This window comes from Rhododendron vialii, chromosome 4a (assembly GCF_030253575.1).
Source record: "Rhododendron vialii isolate Sample 1 chromosome 4a, ASM3025357v1".
In the NCBI taxonomy this organism is placed as follows: Eukaryota; Viridiplantae; Streptophyta; class Magnoliopsida; order Ericales; family Ericaceae; genus Rhododendron; species Rhododendron vialii.
In genome coordinates, this window is record NC_080560.1 from 14551743 (window position 1) to 14569669 (window position 17927).

The 17927-nt window shown below is 37.4% G+C and overlaps 1 pseudogene; it reads right to left on the reverse strand.

Annotated features, from left to right (window-relative positions):
• Positions 1–4750: 4750 nt before the first annotated feature.
• On the reverse strand, positions 4751–16628 carry LOC131323715 (probable protein phosphatase 2C 14; annotated as a pseudogene).
• Positions 16629–17927: the final 1299 nt, after the last annotated feature.

Below are 17927 nucleotides of genomic sequence, written 5' to 3' on the forward strand. Positions count from 1 at the left end.
GCCCATCCCTCAAATCAATTCAATCAATGATAGTCCGCCCGTCCATCCAATCAATTCAATCAACAACGATATATCCGTTTGATCTTTTACATCCCCAGCAGTGACGATTCATCAACTAATTATTCCCCAGGAGAGTCCGCCTCCGCGGCAGCCTGTTCTATCCAATTCAACCAATCAGGTTCTTTAAGTATTCGTGTCTACGATTTCTAGTATGTTCTGTTCTGGATAGCCTGGAAGGGGTGTCTAGAAACCTTTGACATTACTTGTACCAAGCCAATGGTGCTCCAAGTGCTGTCAAAGGGGGACTACTGTAGACACCCTATTCTGGACCATCTAGATTAGTTTACTTACGGTTTTTTGATTCCCCAATGATGAATAAGGTCAAGAACTCCTCGAGAATGTTAATGTGTTTGAGCTTTGAGTGTTTCAAACCTCTTTGAAACCCTTTCGAACCCCATTCAAACCCTTCAAGCCAAAACTAAAAGGCCTCAGCAAAACCCACTTACATATGCTGGTACACAACTGGCGTGCACTGGTAAACTGCCATGTGTCAGACATCGACCGTTGACCAAGTTATTACTGACTCACGCAGGTTCCTTACGGGTGTACGCCAGTCAAAGGTAGTCCATCACCTTTATTCAACCACGTGCACGAGACTTTTGAACCACCCAGAACCCTGTACATTCGTCTGGTGGGTGGATACATGCAGGAAATGTTCCCCCATCTCTCCTACAACTTCCATTTAATGCATGGGAGACTCTCCCTCCAAATCCAACCAGCCAGTTCAGCTTGTTATAACCCCCCTCTCCTCACTTCTTGCTCTATAAATACCCCCCTTGCATTCATGTGCAAAGGGTTACCAACATAAAAGCTCTCAAGCCTTTCTTCTCTTTCCTTCCTTGGCTTCTTGTTTGTTCTTCTTTCACCCATTGAAAGAGTAAGCAATTAGCCCCTTTCATATACTACCCACACCCAACACTCAACATCCATCCCTTAAACCCTCAAGTTCAAGGCTTAAACACACCAACAAACTCAACACCAAAGGTATACCACCTTTGTAAAGCTTTCTGTTATGATCCCTGAGGGGGGCTGGCAAGGTCAAGGCTGGTAATCAATACCAGTCCTGGCCCTAAAGCTGACAAGGTTTCAAAAATCGTATATAACTAATAGTGGCGCACGCCAGTGGTATTGAGCCGTACGCCAATTATGGCTATACGTGCAGTACTGGCATGGGGATTAGTGCTTAGCTATTTTTTTTTTATATTTTATCACTCAATTGCATGCTAAAAACCAATTTACAGCTTTCTGTATTTAGAACTGTGTAGTTGTAATATTCAATATGTGTTTCTGTTACTTTGGAATGCCTCTAGGATCTTTCTAGTTATATTCCATAGCCCAAAAAGTGCAAAGCCAAGCATTGGACAAAAGGGTGTAACTGGCATACGGTATCTATATACCGGCATATACGGCAATTAGATCTAGCCTAGTGGCTGGCCATTGCATAGCAACTAGGCCTTGGCCATTGTTTACTTCCCCACACTATTTTTGGGGTATTCTGTTTATTTTATGGCTCTAAAGCCATTTTAAATGTCTGTAACTAAATATAAACTGTGATATAAACTGCGTGGTTTGTCCTGGGTGTGCACTGGTCCTTCCAGAGCCTAAAAGGTTGAAAGTAAAAGCTGTGAGTTTAAGCTTACTGGAGTACGCTAGTCCATGTGTGGTGTGCGTAGGTCAGGTCTGCATGCATTGACTTGGTCAGTGTATGCTGGCTTTCTTCCTGCTCACATCCCCTTGGATTAGTGTGTTCCAGTCTATTTAAATGCTCACAAAAGTCTGTTTTCAATCTTTATTACCTGTTTCAATAAAGCAAACATACCATTTTATCACATACTGCAAACTTGTTACAGTTTAATCCTCTTTAACTGTTCCCTCGCTCTAATTGGCTAAAAATGATTTAAAGAGAGAATCGAATGTTTTTACAAAATGCTCGAGTAGAGACCGATCTCCGCATTGGGCAAGAAGGGTGCCTTAAAACTCTTCCCCTCTCGTAACCTAGCTCCTGAACCTTAGATATTGAAGGTGACGACGGGCCAGTCCATGCCTTTTTCAAAATGAAGCAACGTAGCAAACGTTTCAAATTCGGTTCCTTGGGTGGTTTATTGCAAAATCCGAGTGGGGACTATGAATCGAAGCGTTTTGCCGTGCTCTTCCAAGAAAGGGTGCACCCAATTTTCACAAAATTTTAGGGGTGTGTGCCCACACCTGCATGATTGAAAATGGTTATAAGATAAATGAGTGTGATAAGTGCATCTATTATAAATCTTGTGAAAATTCACATGTTATTGTTAGCCTATATGTGGATGCTTTATTGATCTTTGGCTCCAATGTGCATATTATTAATGAGGCTAAAAATATGCTTAGTAGCCATTTTGATATTAAAGATCTTGGTGAGGCTAACATCATTTTGGGGATGAAAATTACAAAAACACGTAATGGTATCTTTCTCAATCAGTCACACTATATTGAGAAAATTTTGAAAAAATACCATTTTGATAACTACAAGCATGTTCTTACTCCTTTTGATCCTCATGTGCATTTACTTCCGGTTAAAAATGACAAGGATATTGTTGATCAAAAAGAATATGCTAGCATAATAGGGAGTTTACGTTATGCTACTGACTGTACTAGACCTGACATTGCTTATGCAGTAGGAGTACTGGGCAGGTTTACTAGCAAGCCGAGTAGAGAACACTGGCTAGCCATTGAGCGAATAATGAGATATTTATCTGGTACAAAAAATTATGGCTTGTTTTATAAAAAGTATCTTGCAGTACTTGAAGCTTATAGTGATGCCGATTGGAATACTTTGTCAGGTGATTCACTCTCTACCACAGGTTTTTAATTTGGGTGGTGGTGCTATATGCTATAAATCGAAAAAGCAATCTATTATTGCTAATTCTACTATGGAGGCTGAGCTAATAGCATTAGCATCAGCGAATGAGGAGGCTAATTGATTGAGAGATTTATTAAATGAAATCCCGTTTTGGGAAAAACCAATTCCTCCCGTGTTAATTCATTGTGATAGCACCGCTGCGATTGGTAGAGTACAAAACCGTTATGATAACGGTAAATCCAGACCTATCAAAAGAAAACACAGCACTATGAGATCTTATTTGAGTAATGGCAACATAAATGTGACTTATGTGAGATCATGTGATAATCTTGCAAATCCATTAACCAAGGCCTTGGCAAGAGAAAGAGTCTGGAATACATCAAGGGGGATGGGGCTAAAGCCATTAAATTCATGAGCCACGTAAGAGGATACCCAACCCAGGGACCAAAGATCCTGTAACTGGGTTCAATGGGAAGAATGAATCATATGGTGGTCATTTGGAAATGCACTGAACTTTTTGATTAAGTCCATCCTTATGGTATGAGTGCATTTATCCTATAATGTTGTGGAGGTTAAGTTTTTTGAGAAACTGAGAAACTCTTAATAAAATTTTGTAGCTCTTATGAGTGGGGTGTTAGAATTACAGTAGCACCCTTGACAGATTTCACCTATGTGAAAGTGGAGGTGGGTCACTTCCTATGAGCATTAGGCTTTGTTCTCAAAGACGCTCATGAAAATTGGGATTGGTACAAGGCTGTAATGTGCTGGCTATTAAAGCTCATGTTAATACCTGGACTATTATGTGTTGGGAGTATTTTTTATTTCCCCTAAGCAGTCATAGTTCAAGTCGAAGACCACTATTGACTTTAGAGTAGAGATTACCGTTTTCACTAAGTGAAGGTTCAATGCAGAGCACACCTTCATGATGCATAATATCCTTCATGATGCATAACAGTCTCCGACTTGAACTATGACTGCTTAGGGGAAATACAAAATACTGCCCGCACATAATAGTCCAAGTATTGACATGAGCTTTAATAGCTAGCACATTACAGACTTGTACTAATCCCAATTTTCATGAACATCTTTGAGAACAAAGCCTAATTCTCATAGGAAGCGGCCCCACCTCCACTTTCACATAGGTGAAATATGTCAAGGGTGCTCCTGTAATTCTAACACACCACTCATAAGAGCTACATAATTTTACTAAGAGTTTCTCAAAAACCTCAACCTCCACAACATTACAGGATAAATGCACTCACACCACAGGGATGGGCTTAATCAAAATTTTCAATGCATTTCCAAACGACCACCATATTATTCATTCTTTCCATTGAACCCAGTTACAGGATCTCTGGTCCTTAGGTTGGGTATCCTCATACGTGGCTCATGAATTAAATGGTTTTAGCCCCATCCCCCTCGATGTATTCCAAACTCTTTCTCTTGCCAAGGCCTTGGTTAATGGATCTGCAAGATTATCACATGATCTCACATACTCCCTCCGTCCCGATTTGTTTGTCCCTTTTCACTATTTGGGACCTCTTACAAAATTGTCTATATGTTTCAATTTACAATATTTTTTATATACAATATAGATCTTATTTGATAGATCTCAATTAGATCTAAAATATGATATTTTTGAAATTATGTGAAACATTATAGATTGTGAGATATAGACAATTTTTTAAAAGGCACGTACGTCGAAATTGGACAAACAAACTGAGACGAAGGGAGTAAGTCACATTTATGATGCCATTGCTCAAATAAGATCTCACAGTACTGTGTTTTCTTTAGATAGCTCTGGATTTACCGTTACAGTAACGTTTTTGTACTCTACCAATCGTAGCGGTGCTATCATTGCTGCACATCTTTTGGTGATAGACTTTTACAAGGCACGTTTATATCTGCGTGGGAGACTCTTATCTTAGTGTTTATTTGGATATCCACTTGTAAGATCATATCTAATCTTGAGATCACATCATGTAATTGGGTGTTTGGATATCTAGGAGCAAATCTAGAAGAATCAAGGAGTATATCTAGCAAATCTAGAAAATCAAAGAAGAAATCTAGCAAATCTAGAAAGAATCGAGAGCATATCTTTCATATCTATCGAGTTATAAATCCTATGGGATTTAGTCATTAATGAAAAGATATAGTTTGGATTCTTTCTTGCCTATAAATAGCTTGCATAAGTGGTTTTGTATGCAAGAGTAATCCCAGCCATAGAGCCGCAAGCCAACTCCTCCTAAACACTTAGTATTTTCCTCAAGCTTTGTCCATCTTTATTCGCTAAAAAATAGCCTGCAAATTTAATATGAGTGTGAGAGTCTTGGGCAAAATATAAGGGTGTTCTTTTGTGAAGCTTTGGGTTCTCCTACTTGTGCAGAGTAGGTCTGAACCATACGATAAATTATCGGGCTGTTTATATCCTGGAGGGGGCAAGTCAGAGATTTCTGCTGCACTGGTTTGTTACCGTAGAGGGCTTGAATCTCTTTAAAGAGAGCGAGATTTCAGCGACTCAGCCTGTTAATTTGTCCATTGTAACATTTTATTTTTGGTGTAAACTTTTGTAATATCACCAACAATAATTATTACTTTCATTTTCAAAATTTAATTTATGATAATATTTTCATCATTTACATGTGTGAGAGCCCATCTTGGGCAGCCCGACATTAGTATGATACTAGTGAATAAACCGCAATCGTTCATGTCGCGCTCATACTAATTCCAAAAGGCAAGAAATGGGAAGCAAGAGGAGAAGAATGAAATGCCAAACCTAAAAATTCAATGTGAGCGCCCCTGAGAACTTGCTATGACATTTCTCTTTCAACAATGTACAAATTCTTACAGACGCCAATCATTTTGGCCAAACCCATTCAATGATAACAAGAAGACACATTAATGTTCAGAGTCTTTGAAATCCTTTGCCATTCTTCGGCGACCAAGACCAGGACTCAACAATCGAGTAAGCCCTATTAATGTATTCCGAAGAGGAATATGACTGATTTCGCAGTTTATTAAAGTGTCAAGTCTGTACCAAAAAAAAAAGTGTCAAGTCCATCATCATTCTCTATGCTCTTGGAGTGATGAGCACCTCCAACCTCCGAGGAGCTCTTACACAATCGACTTGCTTCGGACATGCACTTGGTTAACAAAGGTTGTTGGTTTTTGAGAAACAAGCACACGACTGCACAATCGTCGACCCTAGAAGTTGGATACTTACGTCTCCATGCTTTTACAGCGCAATCTACCAGAATTCTAGCAGCTATAGATCTCTTCCTTACTGAAGCAACAATGTTTGCGACCTCATCGTTTGATAGCACATCCCATACCTAATACAACAAAACCAATTGCTGCATCTCGGGAAAGTTGATATCTTGAGACCAGGAAACTAATTGAGAGCTGAGAGGCCGAATTATTTTGCTAAATATACAGGAAAATGTGCAGAATACTCACGATGTTAGAACTGTAGTTTGGGCTACATTCTTTGTGAGCAGGGTTTTATATCGCAGTATCAAAAAACGTAACGGTATTAGTGATATAGTCATGTATTGGCCGATGTCGAATAGTATCGCTGCGTGTCAGCCGATACGTAAGTATATAATGGTATTTGAGGTTCAAAATCCAGTTACGTGATGGCCGATACTATACGTAACGGCCTTTATTTACAACCATGATAAATGCACGACTTCTATGCACCGTGGTTTACCAAGGCCAAATGTACATCAAAAACACGTATTCTATATAGGTGATCCATGATTTATTTATTTAAAGCATACATTAGAGCCACGGGACACATTGTGTTAAAAGCCGTTTTGTTCCGGTGCATTGTACGTTAGTCACAAGCTCTCGTGGGAATCTAAAGAGAATTTTGAGACATGATTCTATGTTTGAAAACGCTGGAACATGGAAACAAGATAGAAAAACTATTTCACGGAGCTTTTTGTGAATAGTGGTTTGCAGAGGTGAATTGCGCCTGTCCAAAGTGAATTGGATGGCCTGGATTTTAATAAAACTTTTCTAGGGAAGAGTCATTAAAATCCGGACGTTCCAATGCCAAAATAGATGGCTGAGATCAAGCGACTCTGTAAATTAACTTTTTATAGCGGCTCCGTGAATAAGCCATAATCGGAAACAAGGATATCGATACAGAGGACCATGACGAGGTTAAAAGAAGAACTTCAAGACCATGCTCATATCATGTTTAGACTGATGCAAGAAAATTATCACAATAGAGCAACTACTTTTGTGTCTTTTCTTTTGTAAATCCAAACCATCTTTAAAAAAAAATTAGAATTTTTTTCATCCGAAAGAACGGTATAATGAGATTGAATAACACTTGGAACAGGACACTTACCCCATCAGTTGCCAGGACCACAAACTCGTCTCTGTTTGTGAGCCTCCTATAAGAAACTTTAGGGGTTGATATTAGGCCAAAAGCTTTCAAGCCAAAGCAAGTTTTCAGACACGAAGTGGGTACAAACACTAAGTTGGTTAGGATCTTAGAGAAAACACAACAAGGAATTATAAGAACAAGAGACTGGAATATTATAACATTGACTGGCTTTCTAACTTGGTTTACAATGGTGGAGCCTCCAAAAGCCCAAGCCATTGCTAGACCAGGGCAATTCTGCTCGGGCATCCACATTCGAAACACTTCTGGTTCTTCATCCATTGCAAATACTCTACCTTCACAATTCTTAATTCTTTTGGCTTCCTCTAGAAATATAATGATGGATAGAAAGGGGAACTGGTTTCAATGACAAACAATGAAGAAAGAAACAAAGACTCCAAGCTATACGTTGTCAGCAGAGTGGCTATGTCCACGGGGGAGAGAAACAAAAAAATCCACTTAAAACGGTTATACGCTCTAAGGATCATAAGCATTCTTTTTGTTACTAAGGTTCCCAGCTCTAAAACATAGTAAGTACCTCCAAAACTGCAGTCTAGTTTTTTGTACAGCCTCTTTAGTACAGTAGTATGAAAAGCTCAAAACAAACTTGAGTTATATTATTTCAGCCTTTTATTAAAGAGGTGACCGAAGAGATTGCAACTTACTTGGAAGATTAGGTTTCAAGTCGACTATGAGTTGGACAGAAACAAGCTGATCTTCATCGTCTCTACTGCAAAGAGCTGCACGTGAATCCCCCCAAGTTTGCAATCACCATGTCATCATCCTGAGGATTCAATGGATCTTGATCATCTCCACATAAACTACGCTTTTACATATAAATAGCATCTAATCCAAATTTATGCATCAAAAATCTTACTTGTTTGAGTACAGCTACTGCTAATGGGCACGAGGCAAGAAGATGGTAGGCTGGTAGCCTCCCAAAGATGGTAGGCTGGTAGCCTCCCAAAGATTAATGGGCACGAGGCTCTCCAAACACCACCTAAATACTTGAACCCATGTCCTCCTAATTAGCAAACCACATCGAGGCAAGCTACTTACCACTAGAATGAAAGTGGTGGTTATTTTGTTTGCAATTGTGTCACCAGAAATAAAATCACCAAATTGAAAGATTATCCAAAAACTAAAAAATTCAATCAGCTAAACGAGATGAGATGACCAATGCCAACACATTTGCCTTCATGCAAAAATACACAAACACGAAGTTCTTTAAATAGCCAAGTGCCCTCAAATCAAATAAGCATTGCGTCAACGCATACACATTCATCCAAACGTATGCACAAAAACCTATGTACATATTCCAAAATTGCCCTCAGATTGAAGAACCTTTGCCATTAGAAAATTATACTAAAAGTCATGCTTTTGTATAATGGATTAATATTTGATTGCTATTTATTAATCAGTTTTATCTATTTTTTATAAGAATCTTTTATGGGCAATATTTGCATAATATTATTGTATTTTGTGCATGTGTGTCTTTTATTTTACAAAGTAGATGATCTGGTGTGTAGAGTTCGACTTATACACAGAAGATCAGATCATCGGTTCTTGTGAAATATAAGATATGGTTCACAGTCTTAGATGGAACTGGACACACCATCGGTATGATTGCAGTACAATGTTTAGTAGGTATGTCTTGACTACAGGGAACGGTCTAGTTCCAACTCATTGTGCTAGTACACTTTGTGTGTATTGAATGGGATTGCATTGAGGTAATTGTCTTTGTACTAACTTTATAAGACAATTGGAACCTCATGGTTATTATGAATGCTTATGCTCTTAATCCAAAGATAATTATTAGAGGTATATATATATTTAATGTTGTTGACTTTGATTCATTAAAAAGTGAGATCTTTATACGGTCAATAGTCTCGGTGAGTTGGGTCGCAACATTATGTATATAACAACTATTAATTATTAATGGAATCCACGTTCCGATAGGGATTGATGACCTCTTGAGTAAGCTTATAAGTTTCGAATATGTCAAACCCTGCAAGTGGATTTTGTATCCGACATATCGAATAAATTAAGTGGATAGTCTCAAGATAAGATGTTGATTAAGTGGGAGATTATTAGTAATTTATTTTAATCAACGGGTATATGTAATCTTAACGTGGGGAGATTAATAAGTATTTAATATCATGGATCTCGAATTATAATTGAGATAAGAACGTGAGTGCAATTACAATTCTATAGTGGGGTGAATTATATTTTGTGTGATAAGAAATAGAATCCTGGTGGAATTAAGATTTTTTATTTACACAAGGAGCCCAAGTTTATTTCTCCTTAGGTCTTTGCCGTAGCCCTATAAATATACCACTTCGTTCTCTAGATCGATGACATATTTTTGAGAGATCAGAAAAGTGGGCTATGAAAGAGAACAAACAATCATGTAGGGTTTTCACAAACGAGTACGTGATTCGAGGTATAAGGCAATATGGCAGAAGATCATATGGTACGGTCGAGCAGTATTCGTGGCATACAGCAATATGTGATGTAACAAGTTCAACTAGCGTTCGTGACGCGGGAGTTGTGGTAAAACCAAAATTCCGCCTTGTAGGGTTTTTTGAAATTTTTTGTTGTCTTATCTATACGCGTCATTACTGGGTCTTGGGAATCATTTCCCAATAGTGGTATCAAAGCAGGTTGTAATCACGCATATGGATTAAACATGCCATGTTGTCCGTAGGTTATAGAGGGTAGAATGTAGAATTGTGCTAACCCTTGTTTTGCAACGTTCTTACCCAACTATTATGGTCACATATTTTTTTGTTGATTTTGTGTGATTGGATCCCATGATAATTATTTCGTGGTTATTGTTATTTATTCGGTACCACGATTATTTTTCGTGGGTGTAATAATTAACGTAGCTTGTGAACTCCAATGGAGGCATAAGATCGATGTTTGTATGTTTCTTCGATTGTAATAGCATTCGACGGATCGAAGATGGTAGATACAGAAGATACAAGTTGTTTGGCTCGCAACAGATTTTTTCCAAATTCATAGGGTCTGATTGCAGGGCTATTTCAACCCAGTAAACGTTGGAATTAGAAAATCTATTCGTCACGGAAGTTGTAGATAATTGAAATTCGAATCCAACCCAATTTGAATCACTTCAATCGGAGGTCGGATGAGGAAGATATGGCCAAAATACTGAAGGTTGTGCAGTTTACGCGGAATATATCAAATCCGAATTTTCTTGCCTAAACACGGTTGGATTTTGGTTTCCTTGATTGATTCAAAGTATCCAAGCGTTCCACACAAGTATAGCCGAAGGATTTCAAGTTTGGAAGGATTGCTTAAGGATTTCAAATTTGGAAGGACTCCTTATTACTTAAGAATTTCAAGTTTGGAAGGATTCCTTATTTCTCAAGGATTATATCTTTGACCATAATAGCTAGATTCTTTATCTTGTGTTTCCTTATTATTTGTGTTTTCATATTGTTTGGATATGTGATAGTTACATATTGGGACAACATGGTAATATTTGGCTTTTGACCTAGATCACATTTTTTGCAAACTCGAAAATTTGATAATCCTCACAAATTTTTTAAATAACTAAGTGGGGAGGAAATTTATTTTGAATAAATCCCATGGTCTCCATTGCTAGTTCGTAGGTGATATAATTAATTTTGTGTTGAGGTTTTAGAACCTTCCTCCTTATTGGACAAAATTAATTGTGGCATCATCGGTACAAACTTCCTAAAGAGATAGCTCTAAGATAATTGTTGTGTGGGTCACTTCTCCATCTGAGGTGGTTCATAACGGAACAACGTGTCTAAAAGCTAGGTAATTGTATACACTTAGCGATAAATAATAATATCCTCTCTATCTGAGTCACTGCTATTATTTATAGGACCAAATCAATATTGGCTATTTAATTTTGCTTGGCATGGTCTAGTGTCCAGATAGTAAAATTAAAAGGTTGAGCCTATCAACACGAATGATCAAGAGTAGATGACCTCCCTTCGAGGCATGCTCTTCACAGTGTGTAGTATTGCCAATGTTTTTTTTTTTTTAACATGTGGTTGAGGGAATCAATATTAAAATAAAATTCAAGTTTTTATTGCCCTTCATAATTATTGTTATGTGATTCTCAGATTCAAAAATGGGTTCTTTTCAATCCACTTGCAATTATTCTCAAAGCAAATAAATTTACTGGAACGAATTATATTGACTTGAAAAGGAATTTGGATATTGTGTTAACTGCTGAATGACTCAATTTTGTGTTGTCTGAGGTGTGCCCTCCTAGACCTGATGAGAATGCCACAGAGCAGGAAGTAAAATTTTATAAGAATTGGTGAGTATCACCCATGTTAAAGGGACCCCAATTAGGGATCATGTTCTGAAAATGATAGCTCTTCTTAATGAACTAGAGATCATTGGAGCTGAAAGTGATAGAGAAACCCAAATCGATTTCCTTCTTAACTCACTGCAGTCTGAGAGTTTTAAATAGTTTCTCCTAAACTATTCTATGAACAAAATACATTTAATTTTGGCAAAACTTCTTAAGGAACTCTATGCAGTTGAGGGTCTTGTGGGTGTGAAGAAACCATCTATATTAGTTACAGAAAAGGATTCTACTTCTAAGTCAAAAGGCAAGAAGAAGCAGAACAAATCTTAGAAGAAGATTGTGGTGCTAGTTAGAGCGCCTCAAGGTGGAGTGACAAAGCCTAAGGGCAAGTGTTTTCAGTGCAAGTAGCAAGAACACTGGAAGAAGGAATATCTATTCTATCTCAATAAAGTGAATAATCAAGATAGATTTATTTGCTAGTCGTTGAATCATGTTTAGTGGTGTTATCTACCAGTACCTGGTGTGTATATACGGGAGCTACTAATCATATTTGCAATTTGTTGCATGGGTTCTAGGAAACGAGAAGACTCAGTGATGGAGAGACTTATTTGCACTTGGGTAATGCTATGAGAGTGACAACAGTTGTAGTAGGAAATATTATTTTAAATTTTAGTAGTAATAGGAGTTTAATGTTGAGAGATTGTCTTTATGTTCCTACTATCAGAAGAAACATGGTTTCAGTTTCTAAGTTAATTAAGGATGGATATTTGGTTTATTTTTAATAACTTTGTGGTTATTAAGTTAAATAAACGTTTTATCTATTCTGGTTCATTGGTGGATAATTTCTACTTTATTAACTCTATATTTCCTACAGTGCAACTACATGAATTGAATAACACTGATAATATGTCATGTAACAGAAATGAGCCTTTAAAATTGAACCAAACGTATCTTTGGCACTTACGCCTTGGTCATATTAATCTGAATAGGATTTCTAGACTGGTCAGGGATGGACCTTTAGGTTCATTAGAAGTTAAGGAACTTCTAGTTTGTGAATCCGGTTTAAAAGGTTGGATGACCAAGAGGCTTTTTTATCAGCAAAAGGTTATAAGAGCCAAAAAGCCATTGAAATTGGTTTCTGATTTGTGTGGACCCATGAATGTCGAAGCAAGAGGTAGTTTGAGTATTTCATCACTTTGATTGATAATTACTCAATGTTTAGATACATTTATTTGATGCACCGTAAGTCCGAATGCTTTGAGAAATTCAAGGAGCATAAGGCAGAAACGGAGAAGTGTTTGGGTAAATCTCTTAAGACACTGTGATCTGATCGTGGTGGCGAATATCTCTTGGGAGAGTTTAAGGAGTACTTGTTAGCTGAAGGGATTATATCCCACTTATCAGCATCAGGTACCCACATCAAAATGGTCTAGCAGAAAGAATGAATATGACTCTTATAGATATGGTGAGATCAATGATGAGTTATTCAGATTTACCAATTTTGTTTTGGGGACATGCACTAGAAACAACAGCGTACGTTCTTAACTTGGTACCATCTAAGTTAGTACCATCTACACCCACAGAACTGTGGACTGGGTGCAAACCTAGTCTGCAGCATGTTCGGGTTTAGGGTAGTCCAGCACATGTGTTGAATGGAAACACAGATAAATTGGAATTAAGGACATAAGTTTGTTTGTTTGTGGGGTACCTTAGAGGAACGAAATGTGGATTATTTTAAAGTCCTAAGAATCAGAAGGTGATTGTTAGCACCAATGCCCGATACTTAGTGAAGGACTATGTAACAGACTACAAGCTGAAAAGTAAGATTGTTCTAGAGAAATTGAGAGGAGAGGGACCGACAAAGACTTCTTCAACACCAATAGAACAGGAGGTTACACTGCAAGAAATAGCTATTGACACACCGGTACCTCATCGTAGTGGAAGGGTTATTGTCCCACCCAATCGGTATACGTTCGTGGGTGAATCTTATGATATGATCCCTAAAGAACAACATGCTGAACCCTGCAACTACAATGAGGAAGTAGAAGATAAAGATGCAGAATTTTGGCAAAAAGCTATGAAATCTGCATTCCTTAATAGAAATCTGGATGAACGCATCCACATAATGGAACCGGATGAATTCATAGCAAAGGGTCAAGAGCACATGTTGTGTAAGCTTAAGGAGTCTATTCATGGACTCAAGCAAGCATCTAGATCTTGGAACATCCGTTTTGATCAAGCAATCAAGTTTTTTTGGTTTTGAACGATGTTCGAATGAGTCATGTGTGTACAAGAAGCGCAACGAAAAAGTGGTGGTGTTCCTGGTACTATATGTAGATGATATTCTGTTAATCGGAAAAGATGTGGGAATGTTGTTTTCGGTAAAGGTGTGACTATTTAGCCAGTTCGATATGAAGGACTTGGGAGAAGCCGGTCACATCATTGGGATTAAGCTTATTTGAGATCGCAAGTATAGGATGTTAGGCTTATCATAAGCTACTTATATCGATGAGATCCTTGCTCGTTTTAGCATGCAGGATTCCAAGAAAGGGTTCATCCCTTTTTAGACATGGAATCAACCTATCAAAGGATTAGTGTCGTAAGATACCTGTGGAGATGGAGAAGATGAAGGCTGTTCGTTATGCCTTGGCAGTAGGAAGCTTCATATATGCTATGCTATGTACTAGACCTGATATTTGCTTTGTCGTTGGCATGGTTAGCAGATTTCAGTCTAATCCAAGGCAAGAGCGTTGGACTGTAGTGAAACATATTTTCAAGTATCTGAAAAGAACTCGAGATTATATGTTGGTTTACCAGTCAGATAATCTGATACATTATGGGTACACAAACTAAGACTTTGTGTCAAATAAGGATTCCAGAAGTATACCTCGAGATATGTGTTTACCTAGGAGGTAGAGCCATAAGTTGGAGGAGTATCAAGCAATCGTGCATTAATTGATTCCACCATGGAGGCCGAGTATGTGGTAGCTTCTTAAGCAGCCAAAGAGGTCACTTGGCTTAGAAACTTCTTGATGGATCTAGAAGTGATTCCTTTAGTGCAATTAGCTATTACATCTATTGTGACAATAGTGGTGAAATTGCTAACTCTATGGAGCCATTGACTCATAAGAAGGAAAACACGTCGAGCGTAAGTATCACCTGATTCGAGAGATCGTTTAGCGGGGTGATGTAGCTGTGTCCAAGACCGCATTGGTAAACAACCTAGCAGATCATTTTACGAACAGCTTGTAGGCTAAGACTTTTGATAGTCATGTAGAGGGAATGAGAGTGAGATGCGTGGCAGCATGATTTTGAGTCTTAGTGGGAGTTTGTTAGAAAATTATACCAAAAGTCATGCTTTTGTATAATGGATTAATATTTGATTGCTATTTATTAATCAATTTTATCCATTTTTTAAGATAATCTTTTATGGGCAATGTTTGCGTAATATTATTGTATGTTGTGCATGTGTGTCTTTTATTTTACAAAATAGATGATTCAGTATGTAGAGTTCGGCTTACACACAGAAGATCAAATCATCAATTCTTGTAAAATATAAGATATGGTTTACAGTCTTAGATGGAACGGGACACACCATTGGTATGACTGTAGTACAATGTTTAGTAGGTCTGTCTTGACTACAGGGAACGGTCTAGTTCCAACTCATTGTGCTAGTACACTTTGTGTGTATTGAACGGGACCGCATTGAGGTAATTGTCTTTGTACTAACTTTATAAGACAATTGGAACCTCATGGTTATTATGAATGCTTATGCTCTTAATCCAAAGATAATTATTAGAGGTATCTATTGAATGTTGTTGACTTTGATTTATTAAAGAGTTAGATCTTTATATGGTCAATAGTCTTGGTGAGTTGGATCGCAACATTATGAATATGACAACTATTAATTATTAATGGAATCCACGTCCTGATAGGGATTGATGACCCCTTGAGTAAGCTTATAAGTTTCAAATATGTCAAACCCTGCAGGTGAATTTTGTATCCGACATATCGAATAAGTTAAGTGGATAGTCTCAAGATAAGATGTTGATTAAGTGGGAGATTGTTAGTAATTTATTTTAATCAATGGGTATCTGTAATCTTAACGTGGGGAGATTAATAAGTATTAAATATCATGGAGTTCGAAATATAATTTAGATAAGGACGTGAGTGCAATTATAATTCTGTAGTGGAGTGAATTGTAATTTGTGTGATAAGAAATAGAATCCTGATGGAATTAAAGATTTCTTATTTACACAAAGAGCCCAGATTTATTTCTTCTTAGGTTCCTGCCCCAACCCTATAAATATACCGCTTCGTTCTCTAGGTTGATGTCATATTGTTGAGAGATCAGAAAAATGTGTTGTGAAAGAGAACAAACAATCACGTAGGGTTTCCACAAACGGATACGTGATTCGAGGTATAAGGGAATATGGCAAAAAATCGTAAGGTATGGTCAAGTAGTATTCGTGGCATACAGCAAGATGTGCTGTAACAAGTTCAACCAGCGTTCGTGACGTGGGAATTTTGGTAAAACCCTAATTCCGCCTTGTAGGGTTTTTCTCTAATTTTTTGTTGTCTAATCTGTACACATCATTACTGGATCTTGGGGATTCGATTTCCTAACATTTGCATCAAAGGAAAGATTAATGTATTTGTAGTTCCTCCAAAACGGTCACGGCATCTTGATTAATCCCTTTTCTTCCTTGTCGGGTGAACATAGATATAAACCTGGATGAGCCTTTCACCCCCACATTGGCCCCTGCACAATGTGAATTGGGTATATCTATATGATCATCCTCCTTTTCAGTTCTTGTTTGTTTCCTATTATGCACCTCCTCCACCATAGACCCTGCAATCCTCTCTCCGATACTACAACATGAACCCATTTCGATGAAAACCAGAGCTAACCCAACAGATTTGTGTCAAGTCCCAATAACTTGAGGGGAAAAAAGGATTTTCTTGGGGACCCAGATGGTAGGTAACAAAAAAAGGATTTTCTTGGGGATAGAATGGGAAAATGGGTTGAATTCAATGGCAATCCTATTTTGATGTGTGGAAATGAGTAACAAACAAAACTGACAGGAAAACGTGGACAAAATGGGCCAAATTGACGATTATATATTCCCAACTATATCCAATTGGATAAAGACATATTCCAAATTTCAGAGAAAAACCAAATTCCGTTGTTATCTCAATGCCATGTTAACTTAAGGTAGCAAGCTATTTTGGTTGTGCTATATCATACTCCCTCCGTCCAATTTTGGTAGTCCCTTTAGGATTTCCAACTTTCTAAAGGGTATGCAAGCATTTAATGCATGTCTCCTTATAAAATCAATTTCAATCTATTGTTGTCCTTAAATTCTCGCTTTTAAAATTATTTTTACACATATATAAGGTTTAGTTGAGGAAATCTAGACACTTTTTTCTTTGACTTTTCAAATAGGACTCGCATTTTAAGAAATTCTAAAATAGAATAAAGGACTAACAAAATAGGACGGATTGAGTATATATCAAATTTACACTTGTGACTTGTATACCGGTTTTTTTAACTTTCCTTATCTTTATCCTAATACAAATTGGAAATCAAATGATCATAATTAAGAAACTGATAATGCTATAACAATTTTTTTGTTAACGTCGAAGTCTCATTGTGTAAGGCCATCCACAGTGATATAATCAAAAGCCAATTGTTGTTAAAGTTAACAATATTGGTGCAAAAAAGTGCTCACAATGGTATAATCAAACTTAACAACATCTTTATAAATAATCAAATTTTGAGTTTTGAATAACCAAAACTAACAACCTTTTTTAATAATCAAAACTTTTCTTGGCCTCCCACTTTTCCCTCTCGATCAATGCAGCATCTTTAAGTGTTCATTGCTTTTTAAGTACAACGTTGACTCATCATCCTTCACTTCATTCTCTTTTTTTTATTCTTTGGTTTTTTGTCTTCCTTCTGGTCGGATTTGGTTGTGTGCATCATCTTGAAAAACAATCTCGCCAAGGGGAGTTGAACTTGGTGCATGGTGATGGAGTAGATAATGGTGGACTGCCCATATTATCCAAACCAATGGCTTGACTTTGTGGGTTTGATGATCTTTTGGATGTCTTGGTTGTGTTTCGAATAAGAACTTGATTGTTCCACTTCGAACTGTGCTTTAAAATCAGCCAACAATGCTCATACTTGAACTTATAAAATTGCACTGGTTTCGATTTTAATGGTCCCTCAATTTGGGCATTTTAGTCATGTCTTCAGGAAAATGAATAACCGATATTTATTTAGTATGCATACTAATAAAACTATTTGCATACTAATAAAAATC